Below are 13,414 nucleotides of genomic sequence, written 5' to 3'. Positions count from 1 at the left end.
CAAGAGAAAGACCAGTGGGAGTAGAAACACAGAAGATAAGCAAATGACTTATCTTTTGTTTATATGGACATATGATATGGGGTTTGGTTTTAAAAAACTGCAGTATTGCAAAGTGAATAATATTGCAATAATTATAAGTGATAGCATTTGTAAAACTGTAGTGGAAATGCTTACTGGATCTGGGAGGAGGGAGGAATGAGGGGAAGGAAAGAAAACAAAATATGTAAACATCAAAAATATTTTTAAAATGAAAATAATAAATGGAAAATAAGTAAAGTGGATGGATATTTATGAAAATATAAAGTGATCAGATGAACAGAAATAAAAACAGAGTTCTTAAAGAACTCTATTTTAGAAAAAGAAATTGAACAAATCATCAATGAAATTTCCAAAGAAAAATCCACAGGGTGAGAGGGTTTCATAAGTGAATTCTACCAAATATTTATAGAAAATTTAACCCCAATACCATATAAAATCTTGAGGGAAATAGGCAAAGGGGGAATCTAACAATTTTTCTCCTTTTTAATGATACAAATATTGTGCTGATACCCAAACTAAGAAAAGAAAAAACATGAAGAAAACAATAATCCAATCTCCTCTAATGAATATTGATCCACAAAACTTAAACAAAAACTACTAAGTACATTACAGCAATATATCTCAAGTATCATATTCTATGACCAGGTAGGCTTCATACAGCAATTCAAAGCTGGTTCAATATTAGGAAAATTATCAACATAATAGATTATATCAATAACAAAGCAAGTGGAAATTATATGACTATTTCAATAGATGCAGAAAAAGTTTTTGATGGAATTCAACACCTATTCCTATTAAAAATACCATACAGCATAGGGATAAATGGAACTTTACTTAAAACCATCAGTAATATGTACATAAAAGCACAAGAAACCATAATCTGTAATGTGTACAAGCTAAAAGTCTGTCCAATAAGATGAGGCATGAAAGAAGATGTCCATTATCACCACTATTTTTAATGTTGTACTAGAAAGGCTAGCTATAGCAATAAGAGAAAAAAATAAAAGAATTAGATAAGACAAGGAAGAAAACCTATCACTCTTCACAAATATTATGATAGTATTCTTAGAGAATCCCAGAGAATCAATTAAATTATTTAAAATTACTAATGTAAAAAACCCACATAAGTAATCAGTATTTCTAAATATAACCAACAAAGCCTGGTAGCAAGAGACAGAAAAAGAAATGTAAATGAACTGTAGATGATATGAAATACTTTTGAATCTACTCATGAAAGCAAATATAGGAAGTATATAAATACAATTACAAAGCACCTATTACACAAAGAATAGATAGGGCTAAACAATTGAAAAATAGGAATTGCTCATGAGTAAATCAAGTCAATACAATAAAAGTGACAATTCTACTTTATTTAATATATTTCTTTTGTGCTATATCAAAGTGTCCCAGATTATTTTATGTTGCTATGCAAACAATAAACTGGAAAATAGTATGACAGAAATTAGCATAAACCAATACTTCATACCTTGTACCAAGGTAAAGTCAAAATGGATACAGGATTTAGAAATAAAAAGGTGATACTATAAATAAATTATGGGAGCATGAAAGTGTTTACTTCTTAGACTACTGGGTAAGAGAAGAATTTAGATCAAACAAGATATAGAGAATATTATGAGATGTAAAATAGATAAGTGACTGCATTAAATTAAAGTTTCTTCATAAACAGAAGCAATAGAACCAAGATTAAAAGGTAAAGAACAAATGGGGAAAATCTTATAAGTTTGTGATGAAGTTTTCATTTCTCAAATATATAGAAAAATGAATCAAACCTATAGAGATATAAAGCATTTCCCAACTGTAAACCTTAACATTTCTTAGAATTATGAATGTTGGAAATTTCACCATTGGGAAATTTCATACTTGGTAAAAATTTCCTACTGATAATAAGAACTCTATTGAAATGTGAAACCCTTGGCATGGGAGGATCCTTCTCCTCCCTACTTAAGACTACTTTAGGACAGAAACCTTTTGCTAAACAATGGAAAGGGTTTTGACCTATGCTTAAGCATAGAACAGGAAGTTCTTTGAGTCATGATTGATTTTAGAATTGATACAATAGAGATACTTGGAATGACAGAACCAGGTCTTGGAAAATACAATCTCCACCCTACTTAGAGTAACAGGATTTAGGAAGGGCTGCAGCAAAGATCAAGATTTAATTATTTGAGAATATGACCTTCAACAGACATGTGCAAAGCCACAGACCTCAGGGCGGTCCTGGGTTAAGCTAGAGCCACCATTGGCACAGGGGAGACATTGACAGTGATTGGTAGATGTGAGAACTGAGGGGAGGGAACTTAGATGGTTTCCTTAAAGATAGTGGGGTCTGAGGACAGAAGAGGAGAGTTTTTTTTTTTGCTCTGAAAGGTTTTGCTCTGAGGAGGTTTTGCTCTGAGAGGTTTTGCTCTGAAGGAGTCTGAGAGGAGAGAGGTCCTGGAGGGAGAGCTCCTGGAGAGGTCTTGAAAGAGGCTGTGGAAGGAGAACTCAGGAGGAGTCAGGAGGAGAATTCTGTGGAACATTTCTTGAAAGGAGGCTCTCTTGAAGGTGGAGCCTGAGGTTGGCATGAGGAGCCTTACCTAGAGAGATCTTGGGTGAGTGATATAACCAACTGACTGATTTATTCATTCTTATTCCTTTCTTACTTTCTCTCTTTTTCTATTGATTAATCAGTGTATTATACATTAAATTTCTCTATAAAACCCAGTTGGCTTGGGCATATTCATAAATTGGGAATATATTCCCTGGCGACCATCTTATATTTATATAAAACCAAGACACAGTAGAAAACATATTTCAGCAGTCATAATTGTTATATATTTCCCTTGCTCCCAAAACATTTTAATTATCACAGTTTATGGCTCCCACTCACTTATCTACAACTATTTAACACTCAAAACTATTTTAAATCTAACACAACTGACAAATGGAAAAAGCATATGAACAGGCAATTCTCAGGTGAAAAAATTCAAACTATCTTTAGTCATTTAAAGAAAAATTTCCAAATCTTTATTCATTAGAGAAATGCAAATTAAAACAATTCTGAGATAACAGTTTGTATTTATCAAACTGGCTAAGATGACAAAAAATATGGTAAGTGTTGGAAGGGATTTGGAAAAATTAGAATCCTAATACACCTTGGTGAATCTATAAATGAATACAACCATTCTTGACAATAATTTGAAACAATGCCCGATAGGCCATAAAACTGTGCATACCCTTTGCCTAGCAATTACACTTCTAGACCTTTATTCCAAAGATTTATAAGATAAGGAGAAAGAACATACCTGTACAAAAATATTTGTTCCAGCCCTTTTTGTAGGATCAAAGAACTGGAAACTGAATGGATGTCCATCCACTGAGGAATGGCTAAACAACTTGTGGTATTTGCCTGCAATGGAATACTATTGTACAATAAGATATGACAAACAAAATGATCACAAAATACCTCGAAGGCCTTATATGAAGTGATGCAAAGAGAAATGAGAAAAACCAGAACAGTGTTGTAGATGCTAACAAAAATAATGTATGATGATCAACTAAGAATGACAAAAAAATGATATCCTTCACTGTATAAGGAATAGACAGAGTCCAAATACAAAGTGAAACATACCATTCTTTAATTTATTTCCGCCATAGATTTTTCTCTACTATAAGCAATATGTGTCTTTTTTCACAGCATGATGAAGAGAATCTTTTCTGACCAGTATTAAAATATCACCACAAAATGAATATAGGAGTGAAAGAGTAAAACAACTTTCAAGAAAAAAAAACTCAAAAGTTAGGCAGAGATCATCTGGGGAACTAAGGTAAGAGGAAAGCAGAGCCAACAAAAGGCTATCCAAGCCAACTCACACCCCTTGAAATTTTAGGCTGAAGTGGGCTGATCTGTGTGGGCCCAGAGTGAAGCAAGGATTTCCAGCCTGGGCTTGGGATAAGGACATATTACATAGTTTGGGGTGGCTGATAGTACTAAGTACTGATCTTTCTTCCTAAATCTCAGAGTAGTGCTCCAAGACAGGGCAATCATGAGTGTACCTGATTGGATCAAGTACACAGCAAGCGCAAAAACTTGAGTCTAAGCCTAGGTCTAGAATTTGATCAGTCCCTGACCTTATCAAGGTCAGAGTGAGATCAAAAGCTTCAGCCAAAGTCTGAGGCAAGTCCTTAAGGCATCAACATCTCAAGGGTCAATTTACTCAGCAGGGGGAGGGGGTTCCAAGAGTTCTGAGCCCTCAGACCAAGAAAATAAGCTGAAAATAGCATAAAGCAGGGACTAAAGTTCAAGAGGGTACCCTAACTTCCCAGAAAAGAGCCTACCTATAATTAGATAGGAAAAATGAGCATTTTTCATAAAAAATAAATAAAAACATAAAAAACACCTAACAGAGCATGATGAATATGGAAATATGTATTATATGATAATATGATACCAATAAAAATAAATGAATAAATGTGAAGAAGATAGCTTAGCAGTATCAGCACTTAAACTGTATAAGAAAATAGTAATTATGACAACAATATGCTATTGGATAAGAAAAAGAGTTGGCAAAAAATTAGATACACAATACCTAGTAATAAGTGACTAAAATAATTTGATGTTTGATAAGTCAAAGGATCCAAACTTTTTAGAAAAAACTCACTATTTGACAAAAAATGTTGGGAAAATTAGAAAATAGTATGGCAGAGGCTGGGAATAGAGCAGCATCTCATACTGTATACAAAGATAAAGTCAGCATAGGTACATATGTAAACATAAAGAGTGATACAATAAGCCAATTAGAAGTACATTGAATAGTTAACCTGTCAGATCTATGGATAATGGAAGAACTTAAGACCAAACAAGTGATAGTAAGTGTTATAAAATATAAAATGGATATTATTAATTACAATAAATTAGGAAGGTTTTATATAAATAAAACAAATGCAAACAAATTAGCAGGAAAGCAGAAAGCTGGAAAATATTTTACTGTAATTCTCTCTGAAAAGATCTCATTTCTCAAATGTATAGTAGTAGTCTCTCAGTAATGGAGGATGACGATTGTCTTTGTGAGCTTTCATCTGTGATGTAGATGAGTGTGCACAAAAAAACTTGTGAGTGAAGGAGATCTAAGTGGAAAAATCGATGCACAGAGACAGTCCCACTCTCTCGGCATTGGAAGCCTGGGTCCATTGGCATGAAAAATCGTTACACCTGGAGACTTCCTCAGCTGCATTGGATGGCCGTGTTTCCTTTTGTGCTCCAAGACGTATAGAAAATGGACAAATTTACAAAGATATAAGTCATTTTTTCAACTGATAAATGGCCAAAGGATGTGAACATGCAGCTTTCAGGGGAAAAAAAATTAACACTATATATAGTCACATATAAAATACTTTAAAAAAATCCTTTACCTTCTATATTAGAATCAATACTGTGTCTTGGTTCCAAGGCAGAAAAGTGGTAAGGGCTAGGCAACAGCGTTTGAGTGACTTGCCAAGGGCCACACAGCTAAGTGTCTGAAGATTCAAAGCCAGGATCTCCCATCTCTGGCTCTCAATTCACAGACTGCCCATGCTAAATCACTCTTGATAGGAGAAATGCAAATTAGAACAAGTCTGAAGTGCAACTCACACCTATCAGATTAGTCAAAATGAATTGAAGTTAAGAAAAGTTATGAGTTCTAATTATCATAAAATTAATAAAACTAATATTTGATGTATGTATTAATATCAAGTTTTTTCTAGGTACTCAGAACTGAAGATGAAAACTGATTGAATTCCAAACTTTTAGAGTAATGTTGTTTCTTGGAGTTTGAAAGTGGAACTCCTGGAGAAAAAAAAATATTGAATTATTTGGGGCTTCTGTACATTCATTATGTTTTTCTCCATTGTTTTGGGACTACTCTATGTCCTTTGTGTTTTGTACATTGTTACTGCTTTGTGAAAAGGTTTCTGTGTTTTAAAATGTGTGGTGGTTTTCAGTACAAGCAACGACTTTTTATCAACATTAGTGAAGACCTAGTTAAGATGTCAGGAAATCCTGGGAGGGGGCAAACCAAACTAGCAGAAGTAACCATTATGAAATACAACTCTGAACAAACCTGGTTTAGATTCAAGCTTTAGATTTTGAGTCACGTTACATTATAAAATAGCTTATTAAAAATTCATCAGAGCAGCAGATATCAAAAACTGAAAGGAAAGGAAAAATATCCAAACATTGAACCCCTTTTTATTGTCATGAAACCATGTTTGAGATTTTCAGATCGTCTTTCTCTTTTTTTTTTTACATTCAGGATATAGAACTAAATATGTGTGGGTATATACACAAATTCACACATACAGATATAAAAATAATGGAGATACCAGTTATGGTTTTTAAAAGGATGATTCCTAGTTTAGGTACTTAAGAACATAGTATAAGAGTTAGTGTCTAAGTATTAGACATTAAAAGAAACAAAAACCTTGTAACTTACCTTCTTGATCCTGGTAATTGAAGCCTATTCCAATTATTTTTGTATTATCTCTTTATTATAAAAATTGATTTATGGAATATTTACGATCACTACAACAATGTTTAATTTTTAAACTTCTTTTTCATCATTACATTGATTACCTTGTAGTCAACAAATAACAGAATTGTGAGATTTATAACAAAATGACAAATAACTCTAAATTGAGGGCTATGCATGTTGATTATAAAATTACTTACATATTAATTCAAAGCAACCAAATTGTGTCATGAATGTCTAGCCATATTATTTAAATTAAAGTAGACAAAGATTCCTAATGTCAATGCTTAGGAAATGTCATAAAAGCAATTTCAACCTGCTCAGGCTTTTATGAAGAAAAAGTACTGGCAAATAATCTCTCCTCTACTATAAATCAGAAACATGATGCATTTTTCTTTACTAATTAAACACATTTTCAAGTATTTTCAAAATATGAATCACCAGTAGTTCAATTAATCTCTTCTTAGGAAACTGGAATTAAAAGCATTTATAAGATGTTTACAATTTGAATCAAATAAAAAGCAATGAATTCCCTTAGCATTCCCACTGTAAATCTAATGTTGTACTGTGGCTGTTGAGTTTTTTTACCCTTTTTTCCTTATTATTCTTTCCTTGCCTTATCATGATATCTTTTGTGGAAATATCTATGAGGGGACAAAAAAACTTAGTTCACATCCCAGTCCTCAAGTAGAATTATAAAGTATACAGGAGAAAGAATTGTATAACCTTCTCTCCACTGAGCCAGAGATCATTGTAAACTCATTCTTCTCTTGACTCCACATATCACAGGTTAAAAAAAAAAAGTTTTTGAAAAGTATTTTATGTATCTGCCTCCCTAGCATACCTACCCATGAATAAATTGAACACAGCTTAAGTCCTTTGTGAAAATGAATTTGTATTCAAAATACAATTGAAATTATTCTTAACATATTTAAAGGGAGAAAGGAATGTCCTGATCAGTTGCATTAATTCTTTGAAAAATCAGTAAATAATTTTCCTTAAGATTTTGTGAGGCAAGGAATTACAAACTATAACTGTGTTACATCACTGAAAATAAATAAAACATGTTTTGAATTTTCCTCAAAAAAGTAACCACTTCAAAACACTGATGGCAGCAGTAAGTAAAACATTCTGGGATAGAGCAATTGTCTTTTTTCCTAATTATTCAAAAAAAGAGAGAAAAGTATATATTTTCTTGGAAAGCAGATTTTCTGGGTAGCCAGAATTACTTAATAGGTTTCAATTGGCTAAGCTTTTTAAAGTCTAGGATCTTTGGCCATGATCCCATGCAGTCAATAAAAGCCTTGACTAAGTCCTGGTCTGAGCTTATAGAATCCAATCCTGCATTAAGAGCAATTGTTCTGTTACTTTATCTTTGGTCTGTAATTCTTTTCTTGGTCACTTGGTGGGATGAATTCATCACTTTGGTCTAGATTAATGTCTCATTGTAGTTCATGTTTGATTTTAGTTACTACTTGTTCTGATGCTTACACATATTTTTGGAGATGTGAGAGAGCTGTCCTCCATTCTTTACTCCTACATAGCTATTTTTCCTGATCCCCCATTTCTCTATATGCTGTATCTTCCTTTTAAAAATATAATCTTCTTAAGTGAATTGAGTCATGCTTTTCCCTCTCAAGGTCTTTGGCACTGTCTTTGATACATTGTAAGAATTTACTATCTTCTTTAAACATTCTTCTTTGTGCTTAGTAAATAATCAAACTATAATTAGGATATGTTTGTGAAATAAACCTATTTTATTATAACATTGTGCTTAAGAATATTCGTTATACTGTCTCTTTTGAGGAAATGTAGTTTAAAGATAACATGAGACTTCAAGACAATGAATAACTCTATTGTTATGGTGATCTAAAATGCATCTTATTAGTTATATATTTCAGAGGAATATGAAAGAAAAATAAACTTTAATATCCAAATATATATAGAAATGTACTATAATAGTGAAGTACACTCTGTAACTAAATGTATGTATCTTAACAAATTTAGTGTTGTAAGAGAATGGAAGAAAACAAAACTTTTGCAAAAGAGACTCACTGCAGGAGTTTGCAAAGGGGACTTGCCACAAGCCACAGAACTTCAGAGGACTCTATTCTGGAGTCTGGGGAAGATTTAAAACCAAACTCCTTGAGACTGTTGGGATCTATTGTTCCTAGAAGTATCTTCCTCTCTGAGGTGGTTCTGTCTAAGCCTGAGGGAAGGTGACTTACCTATCCCCTGAGTGATAGAGGTTCCTCCTTTCCAGCTCTCTGGAGATCTTGAGACCCAGTCCCTCTCTGTCTCTACCTGTGTTTCTATAAGATCCTGTATCCTGACAGTTTCTGACTACTGTAAGAGAGAGCTACCAGTACCCAGTGAAAACTTGTCAATGAGAACAGCCCAGACATCTTGGCCTTTGACCTAGAAGAGTGATCACACCAAGAGGTCAAGCTATAAAATATCTGATGAACTTGTAACTTGCCTACAAATAATTTGGAGGACCAGTTAGATCAGATTATATAGCTAGTGTTGGGGTTTACAGATAGATGGAGTAGAGAAAGCTAGCCTGAAGAACTTCAAGACAGCTTTTTTGAGAAGCCCATATAAGGAGGGAGGAGTATTCAGTTTTATAGCTTAGGAACTCCTTTCCCATGTTTTCTTTCCCTTCTCTTTTACTTTGATAATAATAAACGTAATTTAATGTTTTAACAAGCTGTAAACTAGTCCAATAGTGTTTGGCCTACAAGCTGCTTCTCAGGCCTGTCAGCCTGTCTATGAAAGATATACCAAATTGTGAAAACAACAAGTCTACAAACCTTTCTATCCATCTTACCAACCTATTTCAGTATGAAGAATAGAATTTAAGGAAGAAATGTTTCTAAGGTAAACGTGAAAAGTGAAATTATGCACTATTAACCTTACACAGCAAGTTTAAAAGTGCCGACATCCATCTATCATCTGCTATTTTGGACTTATAGAGTCATTAAATATAATGCATTGCCTTCTGCTGTTCAGTGAGATGGGTATTAGGTTTGCTGCCAAATACATCTGAACAGAAATTGTCTATTCCTGTATTGGCTCTAATCTCCTTTTGATAATCTGATATATTTGTCCTAGTATTTCTTATAAATGATGGTACTGACTGGTAGGTCAAAGGCAATTTGAGATTTAGCCCATTGTTATGAAGAAAATCATCCATGGTACATAGTGCATGATCTTTAAAAGATTACTATGAAATAATACAGTACAGCTCTATAGATAGATGCATTGCCTTCTGCATGATGCAATTTTCTAATGTCTATTGTATGTATCTCTGGGCTTTTAGAACAGTACATAAAACCTTGAAGAAACTAATGTAAGTTAATAACTAATATTTCTTAGAAATCTGACTTCATGTACCTGAACTAATCATATTTAAGCCATATTTCCAAGAGAACCCAACAAGAATATAATGGTTTGATAACATAATTAAGTTTTTACCTAAGTAAGCAATGCTTTTTTTTGGTAGAAAGAAAAATTCTAACAAAAAGTGTTTTAATAGAAAATATTTGATGAATTATACAGGTCAAATAATGGGAATTCGTAGTTTCTCATATGGAAGTATATCAAGATCAAATGTTCCTATGAAGTGTAAGGAATTCAAATTGTGTTTGACTAAAATATATGAAAATTATAAATAATATGGTGGTCACTGATTTAAAATAGTATAGCTCAAGTCAAAATGACTTTCAATAGTTTTTATTTACAAAATAGTTGGAGAGAGTGAAAGTTGAGAAATACAAAAAGAGGGTAGAGAAGATATTTAGCCTATCACTCTAAATATTGCTCTGGTGCTTGTCAGGAAGATAGACCCTACCCCATTATACTTGATTGGATTTTAGTGATAGTGATAATTTTAAGAGAATCAATATTGTGATTTTAAAGTGATTAGATACATTCCATTATTATCTTAATACAATCAGTAGAATTCATGATTTTTATAAGGATTTCTTACTAAAGCATAAAAACTGCTTCTAAGGGGATTTCCAACCCCTCCCTAAGTTTGTATTTCCCTTTATCATAACCAGAAATGGTGTAAACATCATGCACCCATCCCTGTTTGGAAATAACCATCCTTCCCCCAAGATCAGATGAGTCTGAGGTAATGATCAGCACTATCTGCCTTGTGACTTAACCTTTAGACTAATATGGACTTTGCTAAATGAACTAACCAATCAACTTTTTAATTGGGTAACTGTTTCTAAATAAGGTCTATATGATATATCTTGTGATAGAAGTTTTCAACTTTGTATGGAAATATTCATTTTATTACTATCCTGGCATATAAACCAAGTCTCTGCCTCCAGGCATTGTCTCTTGCCAGGGTCCAACAATGTAATACATGTAAGAGAATGCTTTTATTGGAGGAATTGGCCCACTTCCAATAAATTCTAATTTTCTACCTTGACGTGGAGAAATTTAGCTTTTTCACTTTATTTACTTAAATTATCTATATTGAGTTGGTGGGTTTTTATTATGCAACATGCTCTACTAAGCCTGGAAGAACTTGTTAACCCTTGATCAAAATTAATATCTCTCTAGAAGTCAGGAAAGGAAAGCCAGCTATTCACTTACCCAAGTTTCCTCCAAGAGGAAATTTGAGCTGAAGATGATGACCTGTCAAGGATGACTTCTGAAGAAGACCTCTAGCCCCAGAAATTCAGGGCTTTTATAGTGACTTCTTGTCCCTTCCCTCTCCACAGGGGCCAATCACACCTTTCAAATTGTCTAGAATTCCCCAAGAGGGGAGGGGTGAGAGTGTTTTATGGGATCCATTTCTCATTCTCTGGAGTTATAAACTCTTATCAAAAGGATTCACAATTTCCTGATAGACTGAGTTGTTTCCCACCTTAGCAAATGACTTGTGAAAATTCTTACTTTGTGTGTAGTGAGGTACTATAAAAGAAAGTCTGATTCATACTTCATTGTCTGGGAGGTACTAGGTAGGGGTACTTAAGTTGGTGTTAACCAAGTGTTAATTCAAAATAGACAAAGAGAATAAAGAGTTCCCTTTCACAAGTGTTAACTCAAAATAGACAAAGATAATAAAGAATCTCCTTTCACAGAAGTCTGTTGATAATCATCAAGTTGATCTAAAGGGCAGAGATATTTGAGGTAGGTACAAGTAAGAAAGAATATTTTCACATAGATGACCTTCTTCAAGAAAAGTAGTAAATTAAATTGTTGAGAGTACAAAATATTTGAACATTGGAATATGAAAGTAGAATGAGAACTGAAAAGTGTTCTGAGGAAAAAAAAAGTACTTGGTTAGGGAAAGACTTCATAATTCATAACCATTGAAAAGATATCTGGAGCAGAACTAGGAGAACATTGTACACAGAGACTGATACATTATGACACAATCAAATTTAATGGACTATTCTACCAGTAGCAATGCAATGACAAAGGGCAATCCAGAGGAACTTGTGAGAAAGAATGCTGTCCACATGCAGAGAAAGAACTGTGGAACCAGAAATGAATTAGAAAAAGTATGTGATCGATCATGTAATGTGATAGGGATATGATTGGAGTTTTGATGTTAAAGGATCAAGCTTCTGCAGGAATGATTAATATTGAAATAGTTTTTGAACAATGATACGTGTATAACACAGTGGAACTGCTTATCCAATTCTGGAGAGGAGAGGAAAGAACAGGGTAGTGGTGGGGGAACAGGAATCATGTAACCATGGAAAAACATTCTAAATTTTAAAAAAAGAAAAGAAAAGGTATCTGACAAAAATGAAAAAAAAAAACGATTGGCATCTGAATGATTATTGGAGTTTTAACCTTAGTTTGAATTTAACTACATTTTTCTCCTCTTTTTTTTCTTTTTTGCTTATTTTGTTTTACTTTATACTATAAATAGTCAGACTTAAAAAACAGAATTTTGAGAGAATATGAAATTATCATGATAATGTCTCCTAGAAATCTACCACTACTGTTTTCAAGAAGACACATCAAACCTGACAAACTTTATCAAATCTAGAAGGTCAGTTACTAATCATTCCAAGTGAGGCAATTGCACTACTTCAATAGATAATTTTCAGAACTCATTTGCTATAAGCATTATTATATTGTGTTTTCCTTCAGCTTCAAGGACAGCTAATTAAAATTCATGACTGCAGCTGACACATGGATTTGCCATTTTCAATGATATTCTTCCGTAAAACAATGATGATAACAACATTGCAGTATTATGGCATTGTTGAGTAATTTTTATTCCCAGATCGAAAACGATCATAATATGATGAAGTATAAGCAAGTAGGACATCATAGGGTTTTTCTCCCTTTGCTTAGGAAGTAAACAAGTTTTTTGGAACACACATTTAATTTCTGACACAAGGGACGCTAAGAATAGTAGACCATTTGTTATCAAGATTTCTAAGCTACAGAGACACAGGAAAATTTGGAGATCACGCTGTCTAGAACCAATAAGGTGAGAACAGGTTGACTTAGGAGGAGAAACCCCTGTTCACATTTTAAAAAGATGTATTAATTCAAAATACCTGAAACTTGGGCCAGAAAGGCAGACTAAATTTTTAAAAAATAAAATGAAGACACATGTAAATTTCTAAAAAAGATTCATCTGTCCTTAAATATTTTACCAATCCTTAGTTCTAATTGACAGTTTACCTGAAGAAAAGTAAATATTTGTGGATACAACTAGTTTGAAGCTGTTTTACATTGAATAAACTATGATCTTAGTGTCATGTTATTTTCCTCTAATAATACAGGAATAATAACTACAATTTTGATAGAATAAGTCACAAATCAGAGAATTTCAGAGTTGGAAAGGAACCTGACTAGCAAACAAATAATGTTTTTACGAA

The sequence above is a fragment of the Monodelphis domestica genome, chromosome 8 (genome assembly GCF_027887165.1).
Source record: "Monodelphis domestica isolate mMonDom1 chromosome 8, mMonDom1.pri, whole genome shotgun sequence".
NCBI classification, from domain to species: Eukaryota; Metazoa; Chordata; class Mammalia; order Didelphimorphia; family Didelphidae; genus Monodelphis; species Monodelphis domestica.
Note: the sequence above shows the minus strand (reverse complement) of the source record.